This window comes from Myodes glareolus, chromosome 7 (genome assembly GCF_982192425.1).
Source record: "Myodes glareolus chromosome 7, mMyoGla1.1, whole genome shotgun sequence".
Taxonomy (NCBI): Eukaryota; Metazoa; Chordata; class Mammalia; order Rodentia; family Cricetidae; genus Myodes; species Myodes glareolus.
This window is the reverse complement of record NC_142032.1, coordinates 104,149,402-104,161,702: the sequence shown is the minus strand read 5'-3', so window position 1 is coordinate 104,161,702 and position 12,301 is coordinate 104,149,402. Positions and strand designations below refer to the sequence as shown.

General features: G+C 38.7%; 1 protein-coding gene across 1 annotated transcript in view; it reads right to left on the bottom strand.

Annotated features, from left to right (window-relative positions):
* LOC148121578 (kinetochore protein NDC80 homolog) overlaps window positions 1–12,301 on the bottom strand; it is a 73,627-nt gene that overhangs the window by 37,019 nt on the left and 24,307 nt on the right. The gene's annotated exons all lie outside the window — the stretch shown is intronic.

Sequence of the window (12,301 nt, the reverse complement as noted above, 5' to 3'; positions counted from 1 at the left end):
GGGCCACAGAAGCTAAGACATCTGGTTTTCCATTCCTTATCAAAGCATCATTTGAAGACAGGTTAATAGAAAGTGAACACCTGGAATTTGTAACTGAAATCAAGCTAATTAGTGGTCCAAACTGCTCTAAAAGCTCTTCTTTACATGTCTGGTGTATTGGTCAGGGTTCTGTGGAGTAAAAGAACTTATAGAATGAGTTATGGGATGAAATTCTCTATATACAGAAAGGGTATATTTTTAGAATGACTTAGAGGCTGTGGTTCAGCTAATTCAGCATTGACTGGCTATGATGGCAAAGTCCAAGTATCTAGGAGTTGCTCAGTCCATGAACCTGACGTCTCAGGACGTCTTAGTATAATCTGGAATCCCAACATTGCTAGCTCCAATACCTGTGAAGGAATGGATTTGCTAGCAAGGTGAGAGCAATCAGCTAAAGAGGAAAAGCTCCCTTCTTCCATTTATTTATACATGCTTCCAGCACAAGGCATGATCAAGATTAGAGGTGGTGTTTTTCAGCTCCAAACATCCAGGTTAATGTTGTGTCTTTCCTCATAAGGATTCAGGTTAAAGTTATATCTCCCTACCTCAAAGTTCTGGATTTCATGTGGATCTTCAAATTAAACAGAAATTTCTCACAGGTGTGCCCCTCCATTGTTGGGTTTTAGTTAACTTCAGATGTAATAAAGTGACAGCCAAATATAGCTATCACAACTGCACCCCATGTCAACTAAAAACAAAATTGTATCTTCTTATGTCACGATTAATTTCTAAATGTAAAACAATAGCCAGGTCATAATAATGGCTAAACATGATATAACTATTCCAAGAAGAAGGTAAACATATTATGTATTAGATCTGATCAAAATTATGCCTAATTTGATTTAACTATTCCTATACAACTGCAAACACATTATAAAATTGCAATAAGTGCCAATGTCCCTAGAGGGCCATTCTTTTAATACCTCAAGTTTAAGTATGATAACCATGGATATTCTCCTTCTTTGGTATGAATTTATTTTTATTATTTATTTTTTTTATTTTTACACCCCAACCAAAATTTCCCCTCCCTTCTCTTCTCTCAGTAACTCCCTCCTATCTCCACTGTTCCAGCTCCCCATCCATTCCTCCTTTCTTTTCTCTTCATAAAAAGGTGGACTTCATATGGATATCTGCCAGACATATTCTATCAAGTAGTGGCAAGTCTAGGCATGTCCTCCTCTGTTAAGGACACATGCAGCAATCCAGTAGGAGGAATGGTTCCCAAAAGCAAACAACAGAGACAGAAAATACACCCACTGTTAGGAGTCCCACACACGAAATTATACAACTGTAACATATATACAGAGGACCTAGGTCAGGCCTGTGCATGCTCTCTTGATGGTGGTTCAGTCTCTGTGAGCCACTATGATCCCAGGTTAGTTAGTTCTGTGGGATTTCTTGTGGTGGGCCTGCCCCCACGGGCTCCTATAAAAATTTAATATTTTTTATTATTTTATATGTATTGGTGTTTTGCCTTCAAGTATGTCTCTGTGAGAGTGTCAGATCCTCTGGAATTGGAATTACAGTTTTGAGCTGTCTCTACTTTTATTTCATTTTCATAAACATTACTTATTTCTCTATTCTCACATTTTAAAATAAACTTTCAAATAGTGAACGTATGAAGACCTACTGATAGGTATTTGAAATAATATCTATTTAATTATTTAGAGAGGGCAGAAATACATATATATATTACATTTTCATTAATATATTGATATTATATATTTATAAATATAAAGATATGTTTGTATACACACACACATATATGTTTCTGAGAGAGAGATGAATCAACAAGTAATACATGTCATACTATTCTGTCATTCTCTTCATATGGAGGCAAAGGGACAAATTAAGAGGAGTAAATTCTGTCCTTCCACCCACCTAGCCATCACTGATTCTTTCCTGGTTCTCTTTGTGATTAACTTCTGCCTTTCCCTTAGAGGGTTTTTCTGTGGTTCTGAAATTTAGAGACAATTGCACATTAAAGTGCCTTGTGAAAGATTTGTGCAGACTTTTGCCTCAAATGACTGATCATCTTAATCAAAGCTCACCCTAGTGGTAAGAATTCTTGATGGAAGGATTGTTGTCTGTCTAGCTTGAAGAAACTGCTTGTCCAAAATTATGTATGGGGAAAATTCAAAAGTAAATTACAATGCTGTGTAGGTAAGTGATAGGAGGGTTCAGCAAATCACATTCTGTTTCAGGGGTGTGTCGCCCTTAGGCTAAAGCTTGCCTATAAACCTGGCAAGCACACTCCCGCTAGCTCTCTCTCACCTGGCTCCTGCGTCTGGAGGGATCGTTTGGATTCTGGTGTAAGCTGAATGTAAGTCTACTTCTGTTTATTAAAGCTGTATATTTTGTATTAAGATAGTCTGGAGACTTTTCATTACCGATCACACTGCAACTTCATCTGGTGCCCAACTGTGGGTCTTTTTCCCCCCTCGTGGCGAGGGCCTAGCAGCCTGAATGCGCCCCTGGGGTCTTTTTGCAGCCCCACGGCTTTAAGTGAAAACTGCATTCGTGGGCTGCCGCCAAAACAGCAGTGTACTTCCTTGCATACACCTTAAAATCTGCGCTATATCACTATATCCCAGAGCTGCACACTGCTACTGGCTCCTGACTGGCTCCAACCTTGGGCAGAATGGGGAGGGGGCTTCTTGGTTTCTGCTACCCACCTTGGGCAGTGACTTCCCCGCCGCCTGGCTGAGGAGGTGCACACGATCTGTGAATTTAACCTCTGAATTTGAGTGTATATATTTTAGAGTTTGCTTCCTGGTTTAACCCCATTGCCACGTGGATTCAGGTGCGCCCCGCCACCTACTGGCAGGCAACAGTCATTACAGGTAAGATTTTTCTTTTCCGTTGAAAATAAATAAATACATACATACATACATACATACAAGTACAATTTCTTTTGATTGAAAATGTCAGAAAATATTACTATTCAAAAGTTCAATGGCCTTTTAAATTGTGCTATGGAGGATATTCTGAAGGATGTCTCTGATATTTCTCTTACTTGGTTATTTCTGGGGCTTGTGGCTTTTCTGGTGTTTGAATATTTTATAAGGATGATACAGTCATTACAGATTGAATCCACAATGCTGAGGGCAGAGATTAAAACCTTAAGGACAATTCAGACTGACACCAACATCCTCAAAAAGGAGTTTGGAGTTTTCAAGGAGGAGAGTAGATCAGAGTTTGGAGTTCTCAGGGAAGGGACAACCAAAATAACTCGTAACCTCCAGTCCGTGACTGTAAGTGCTGAAACATTAGCTGAGAGGATTAAAACCATTGAATGTGAAAATTGGACTTTATCTAAAGGGTATGATAGATTAATTGACAGGATTTCCATACAAGAAGGCACAATACATGCCATGAGGATTATGTCCAAAGAGGATATGGTATCACTAACGGACAAGTTCCACATCTTAGAATTATCAATGAAGGTGATAGTGTCCAGGGAGGAAATGGTGTCTCTGACGGACAAGCTCCATGCCTTAGAATCGCTAATGAAGGCTTTGAAGCATAATACTGGACAGGAGATTCAGGACTTACAGAAGGCAATGGTGAGCAGATTTAATAAGATTGAGGAAATCATAGACTCTGATGAACAGGAGCAAAAGGTAGAAAAGCAACATTTACCTCCAAAAACTCTGTGTCTACACAGAGTTATACCTGCCTTTCCAGTAAAAACATCAGAAAAGATAGCAGGCTCCAAAAACCCTAAGGTCATTAAAGAACATACATGGGAGCCTATATGTATGAATGATCTGAAAGAATTTAAACAACCAATTGTGAATTATGGACTACATTCATCCTTTGTTAGAGAGATGTTAAAATCCTGGGCTTTCAGCAGCAGGGCAACTCCTCAAGATTGGAATCAATTACCGTCAGTAGTCTTAAAGAACGGATCTTTATGGCATTTCAAATGCCTATTCGAGCAAGAGGCCAGACTTTTACAACAACAAGAGTCAGCAAAAGGAATTGAGGTTTCTCTAGATCAAATTCTAGGTGAAGGACTTTAATCTGATCCTCAGGAACAAGCTCTTTATGATGAAAACATTTTATCCATATGTGCCACAGCAGCTCCAAGGGCCTGGGACAGGGTTCAAGACTCAGGTCAGAGAGTAGAATCATATATCAGGGTGAAACAGGGTCAGAGAGAACCCTTTAGTGACTTTTTACAAAGACTAACTAAGGCTGTACAAATAGGGATACCTGATCCAGAAGCAAGAAATATAGTAATTGAGTCTTTGGCTTATGAGAATGCCAACATAGAATGCAAAAGGATCCTGGGGCCTTTAAAGATCAGACCAGCACCTTCAGATGAATGGGTTTTACATACAATGAATGTTGGTACATTTGATTATGGCAATGAAACATGGGTGCAAGAAGCAATTTCCAAAGGTAAAAGGAGACATCAGATTACAAAATGCTTTCATTGTGGCAAAATGGGGCACACAAAAAGGGACTGCAGACAATGGAATTCCAGGAATAATGCCTCTTCTAGGAATAACAGGAATAGGAGGACTCAGCATTCAGGTTTATGTAGGAGATGTGGAAAGGGCAGGCATTGGACGAATGAGTGTAAGTCAACAACAGATAAACAGGGCAAACCGTTGCCATCAGGAAATGCAATGGGGGGCCTTGCACAGGCCCCCATGGCTAATGTGGTCCAGTCATTTCCAATCACTGCAGAGAACATGCCTCTTTAGGGAAATTAGAATGCCCCATGTCTGTTGTTAAAAGCAATAACGGCCTGAAGGATGAGTTAAATGTGGTGAATGAATCAAGCAATCTAAGAGGACAAAGTAAATGTATAATCTGGCAGACTTCTATAAATGAACAAAGACCAAAGCTAAGAGTGTGTGTAAATGGCAAATTTATTACTGGCTTACTGGACACAGGTGCAGATGTAAGTATCATTACTCCAGAATCTTGGAATCCACATTGGCCTCTTCAGGAGTTAGATATTCAGTTCCTAGGAATTGGAACCCTATCTCGAGTAAAACAAAGCACGAGATGGGTCAATTGTATAGGTCCAGATGGATAAATAGGAAAACTAAGAGCATATGTAGTCAATATTGCAGTGAATTTATGGGGCCGTGACCTATTGCAGCAATGGAATATCCAAATTAATATTCCTGCTGCTTCTAGAGCCTATATTCCTGAGGTAAATAGTACAAGATATTACAGATGGCAAAACCAGCCATTAGAGCTATACAAGAACACAACACAATTAATGGTCCTTCAGAGGTACCAACAGCCATGCCTCTAAAATGGTTGACTGAGAAACCAATATGGACTAAACAATGGCCTTTAGCTGAGGAAAAGTTACAGGCTTTAGAACAGCTGGTACAAGAGCAATTAGATGCTGGACATATAGAAGAGTCTACCAGCCCTAGGAATTCTCCTGTATTTGTTGTTAAGAAAAAATCCAGTAAATGGAGAAAGGTGACAGATCTTAGAGCTGTCAACAAGGTTATTCAACCTATGGGTCCTCTGCAATCTGGAATTCCTCTGCCCTCCCTGTTACCAAAGGGATGGCTTCTTATAGTTATTGATCTGAAAGATTGTTTCTTCACTATACCTTTACAAGAGAAAGATAGAGAAAAGTTTGCCTTCACAGTGCCTACTTATAATAACTCTCAGCCTGCAAGGAGGTAGCAGTGGACCGTCCTCCCACAAGGAATGTTAAACTCTCCCACCCTGTGCCAATATTTTGTGAGCCAACCATCAAAAATTATACGCAAACAATTTCCTAAGTCCATAATATACCATTATATGAATGATATCCTGATCTCTGATCAAAACAAAGATACCTTAGAAAGGCTATTTGAAGAAGTAAAAATAGTGTTACCTCAATGGGGACTGCAAATTGCTCCTGAAAAAATTCAGAGAGGAGATTCTGTTAATTATTTAGGTTATAAAATAGGTTTACAAAGAATTAAGACACAATAGGCAGAAATCAGGGGAGACCAGTTATGAACTCTTAATGACTTTCAAAGATAATTAGGAGACATCTCCAGCCTACGACCGGCTGTTGGGATAACACCTGACCTAATAATTCATTTGAACAAAACCTTGGATGTTGATAAAGACTTAAACAATCCCAGAGAATTAACAGCTGAAGCAGAAAAAGAACTGACAATGGTTGAAGAAAAGTTATGGGAGGCTCATGTGGACAGGGTAAATCCAAAGCTTAGTTGTATTCTTCTTATATTGCCTTCCAGAATTTCTCCTACAGGAATCTTGATACAAACAGACTATATTATCTTGGAATGGATCTTTTTGCCACACAAACCAAGTAAAAAATTAAAAACTTATGTGGAAAAAGTCTCTGAATTGATTATGAAAGGAAAATTGAGACTTCATCAATTAGCAGGTATAGACCCAGCAGAAATTATAGTGCCTTTTACTGCTGATGAGATAAAAAAAAAAAAGTTGTGGGAAGACAATGAACCATGGCAAAGAGCTTGTGCTAATTTTTTTTGGGGGGGAGAAATCAATAACAATTACCCAAAAAGCAAGAGACTTAATTTTATAAAGAGAACTTCTTGGATCCTTCCTCGAATTGTCTGTGATGCTCCAATAACCAGAGCCCGTACATTATATACTGATGCTAATAAATCAGGGAAAGTAGGTTACAAATCAGAAGAATTGAGTAAAGTGGAAAAAAGTCCTTATGATTCTGTCCAGAAGGCAGAATTATATGCCATTTTTATGGTGCTTAGGGATTTTAAAGAACCTCTTAATATAATTACTGACTCACAATATGCAGAAAGAGTTATCTTGCATATTGAAACTGCTGAATTTATACTTGATGATATAGAACTGACCTCATTGTTTATCCAGGTACAAGACATGATCAGGAACAGGCTTTGCCCTATGCATATAACTCACATCTGATCCCATACAGGTCTGCCAGGCCCTCTAGCACAAGGTAATGCAGATATTGATCAATTACTAATTGGTAGTGTAATGCAGGCATCTGAATTTCATAAAAAAATCATGTCAATAGCAAAGGCGTGAAAAAAGAGTTTTCTATTACATGGCAACAAGCTAAGGAGATTTTAAAGAAGTGTCCTACTTGCTCTTTCTATAACCAAACACCACTGCCTGCAGGGACTAATCCAAAGGGTACTCAAAGGAATGAAATCTATCAGATGGATGTGTTCCACTTTGCAGAATTTGGCAAATTAAAATATGTACATCACACCATTGACACGTACTCAGGTTTCCAATGGGCATCTGCTTTAAGCTCAGAAAAAGCTGATTCAGCAATCACTCATTTTTTAGATGTTATGGCCATCATGGATATACCTGCACAAATAAAGACAGATAATGGTCCAGCTTATGTTTCTAGAAAAATGAAACTTTTTTTTGCTTATTACAATATTAAGCATGATACAGTTATACCATACAATCCTACAGGTCAAGCAGTTATAGAAAGATCAAATTGAACTATAAAAGATATGTTGAACAAACAGAAAGGGGTGGAAAATACCCCCAGTAATAGGTTACATAATGCTTTATTAGCCTTGAATTTTCTCAACACTAATGAGAAGGGGACAACAGCTGCAGAAAGACATTGGATAATGAAAAAGTCTGCTTAATTAAGTCAACCAATGTATTTCAAGGATGTGCTGACCTCACAATGGAAGCCAGGAGATGTGCTGCTTTGGGGAAGGGATTTTGATCTTGTTTCCACAGGAGAAGAAAAATTTTGGATACCATCAAAATTAATAAAGGTTCGGGTTGAAGAGAAGCCTCTTGGAAGAGATGAATAACAACACATTCACAAGGATAATAAACACACCAAAGGTAAGAAAAATATATAGGTTGGGGGCAGGGTTCTCTTCTTATCGCCACAGGAAAACACTCATTTTTAAAGAATTCAGGGACCCTGGATATTTCAATACTGATGGATAGAAACCATCTACAAACCAATGAGGATCAGCAATAGAACCAAAATAGTTTAGGTAAGTATTACGATTTTTTTAAATATGTACTAATGTGCATTTATTTATAAACATGTAGAGCTTGTTTTGGAGTTGGACTATGGCTCAGTCCCTCTTCATTTCCAAGCCTGTCGATAAGAGATACTCCAGAGTTTCTGTCTCATGTCAAGAGCCAAGATATGGGACATAATAATAATAATAATAATAATAATAATAATAATAATAGATAAATTTGTTTTGCCTTTCCCCACATCTGTTTCTGTCTTTATTACCCCTTTCATTGAATATATATGTCTGTAGATAATGTTTAACTTTCCCATAACAAACATTAAATTTTCCTGAAGTAATCTTTAAAGTTTCTAGGATGAAGATGGGGCTCCACAACATCAACTCCGCCTGGTTACATGATGTCATAATGTTGATAGCACTACTTTTAGACCTGTTTTTTGGTACCAGCTGCACAAGACAGTTCCGAATGGTGCACAATTTTTGACAACGCTCTGGCCAGACCTCCTCAAAACACTCAGAGACTATTTGCAACTTTCTCACATCAAATGTTAATATTAGAATTTCACCATCATTTATTTTCACAGGACCCCCTAAGAAAAATGTCACCCCCATGACAGCTGGAAACAATTTTAGAGGATGACATCCCCTCTCCCAGTAGAGTTTGCACTCAGGATTAGGAGCATCATTTAGAGGTTGGTTATAATTGATATAGGGATGAGGGGATGGTGGAGGTATTTTACAGGCTCAGGGGTGTTTATCATTATTTTTGAAAAAAAAGGATTGATTGGTGATGGGATAATAATATATTGATATTTATAAGTTATTGGTTTTAGAAAATTGTATTGGTATTGATTCTTGTGCATTGATATATTGAATATGGTATGTGAGTAAGCTTCTACCTCTATTTATTGTATGTGAGTATGCTTCTACCTCTATTTATTGTATGTGAGTATGCTTCTACCTCTATTTGTATTGATATATATATATATACATATATTTACATTTCACCTCTGATTAAGATATTTATTCTCTTAGTCTTTAAGTTAGATAGATATTGAGAACTATAAATCAATAGTCATATATGTTTGTCATATTTATACTTAGGCTAATCAAGTTCTTTAGACATATAGAGATTACATTTAGTATAAATGGTATAATCTTCAACCTCTTCGAAGAGCTCTGAAAAATGGCCTTTAATTTAACCTAGTATTTGGTGCTAATGAGACACAATCACTCCTGGCATCACTGTTCTACTCCCGAGAGAACGATGAGCACCAAAAACACTCCAATTAGAGCTTGTCTTCTTCCTGGCAGAACTGACCTTTGGGCAAAGAAAAGGCCCATACCTTGACCACTGTCAGAATTACAGAATATCCATAAATGGATAAAAACAGGATTGTCTTATCTTGCCAAGACAGGGTAAGTGAGTTCTAGAAGATTCCTTGCCTTTGAAAATGGCATATCATTTAGGTTAGGCCTTAGTCAAAGTTGGTTGACTCAACATTGCAAAGGAGACTTTGGGTGATTGCCCAGGTAATCAGTTGTCTCTTTCATTTGTTGCATATTTTGGAAGTTTCTCACTTGTACTTTCTGGCTGCTTGAGTAAAATTATTTCCCTTCTCAGATCTTTGATGGAGTTGAAGACTAGATAGCTGTAGTTACCCTCTACATTATTTAGACTCCTTGAAATAGAATGTTTAGTAAAACTTTTATTATATGTTTCTTGCTTTATACTGTTTGTTGTTTGTAATTTTTATATTTGGTATCTGTTCCTACTGCATATAGTTGTATTGGGTTTAGTTCAATCTTGTTTAGACAAAGTGGGAGATGATGGGGAATCTCAGCCAATCACATTCTGCATAAGGTGTGGCCCCCTGAGGCTGCACAAAACAGATAAAAGATCGAATTGCCTTGCCACTCCCTCTCTTCGGTTCCAACATGTTTGGTGATCCTGGGATCTCTGGTCTTGTAAGTTTTTCCCTTTTTATTAAAAGCTAAATCTTTTGTATTGAATTGGACTGGTTGATTATCGATTGACCATGCCCGCCACAAAAACCTAAACACTGCTTCCAACTCAAAGCCACATTCCTTAAGATTCCCTCTTCCAAAGAAACCACACAAGAAAGAGACAATAGAGGCCTTTAATGGTTTAATTGTGCTGTTCTCTGCTCTGTGCTTCCCAAGATTCTAAACCTGCTCCCAGGGGAGAATTATGATCCTATGTGAAACAGCCAGTGGAATGGGAGGAAAAACGTCCCCCAGATATTTAACAGCTTATGCACTACACAAATCAGAGCTCCCATTTTCCTCTGTCCATCTAAGAGCCTTGGAGCTCCATCCCTGCTAGGCTTTTCTATAGCCTTTTAGCCAGCAAAATCATTTCTCCAATCAGTACCCTGTCCTTTAACCAGGACTGGGGAAACTTTGATAACGAAGATAATTGACATTTTTCTCTGGACGTGGAAACATGATTCTAAGCAAACAAAACTCAATGCTGTACTGCATTTGTAAAAACATGACTAGTAATTCCTTAGTGGGCCAACCTTATGGTTAGGCCGTCTTCAGTTGATCCTATTGAGATATCCCTCAATCAGTTATCCACAAGTATGGTTTGGTATATGGAATTTCCTATTGGTACTGAGGTTGTTTTAATTTCAGGTCATTTTGGTGTGTCTGTGTATGTGTGCACACATGCATGTGGGTGTCCACAGAAACCAGATGGGGGATCAGGTGCAATGAATTTGGAGTTACAGGTGACTGTGTAGCCTCCTGATATGTCCTTATCTGCTGAGCCATCTTTCCATCTCTCTCTCTCTCTCTCTCTCTCTCTCTCTCTCTTTCTCTCTCTCTCTCATCGTTCTATTGCTTGTTTGTTTGAGACAAGGGTTTTACTGTGTAGCATTGGCTGTCCTGGAACTCACTCTGTAGAACAGGCTGGCCTTGAACTCACAGAGATTCCCCTTGCCCCTGTCTGCTGAGTGGTGGGATCAAAGTCATGAGCCACCACTGCCCCTGTTGTTTTTCGTTAAATACAGTGGCTGCCTCTGAAACAACTGCTCTCTTAAACAGCAATTGCAACCCCGGCGGCTACCAGCAGCTGCACTGGCCACAGCTATGTGGGAATCCTGTGTCCCCAAGCACTGATTCTACCACAACCAATAAAGGATCTCTGTCCTTCTACAGAACTCAGGATTCAAAAACTGATGTGACATTAAGCTCACCCAGAGAGGCTAAATAGCAAGTAGCTTACCTTCTCTCTTTGCTGGTGCCTCCCCAAAAAGTGTGTGTTCTTCTGATCAACCCGCACTTAAAAACCCTAGCTACACTTAGTTCCTCCCTACCACTTCCTCTCTGCTAGTTGATGATTCAGTCTCCTGACCCCAGGTTAAATTTGTTTAATCAAACAAATTCAACAATCTTTGCATTGTTAACAAAAGCAGCAAAAAAGTAACATACATTTAAAATAATATTCCACAACAGCAATTGCTGATTAGGACAGCAGTTATTGAAGAGGTAGTCACTGTGTTTAATGAAAAAAAGCAAAAAAACCAGGACGATGGTGGTCCATGCTTTTAATTCCAGCACTAAGTGAGGCAAAGGCCAGGGGAAGCTCTGTGAGTTCTAGGCTATCCAGGTCTACAGAGTGAATTCCAGGACAGCTAAGTGAAGTATTACTGTGTTGTTCTTACTGTTCTCTAGAATAACATCCCCTAGAATTTAAGCTCGAGATATGCTGTGCTTCCCAAGTGTGGACTACAGATGGGTTTGCCTGCAAAACTTTATTGTTTACTCAGTCTTCTTAATTCTCTGAGACTCTCCCATAGAATTGAAGTTCCCTGACTCTTCCTTTTTTTCTCTTATTTGATTGAATCACCCCATTTCCTCCTCTTTTTGCCTTTGTCTCATTTATTCCAGGTTGGTTTCAACTTCACCACATAGCCAAGCATATCATGTATTCATGCGCAGTGCTGAGATTATAGGCGGATACCAACACAACCAATATTTCAGTTACATTTCTATTGTTGTGAGAAGGCAGGGTGGACAATGAAATTTATAGAAGAAAAATGTTTAATTTGGGGCTTAAAGTTTCAGATGTTGCATTCCATGATTATCAGAGAAGGGAGTATGGCAGTAGGCAGGCAAGAATGACATTGGAGAAGTAGCTGAGAGCTCAGATCTTTAGACACAAATGGAAATCATGTGGCCTTTTTAAATCTCAAAGCTCACATTCAGTAGCAATTCTCCCTATTCTTCCCAAACTGTTCCACCAACTGGTGTGGGGGGGGGGCAAA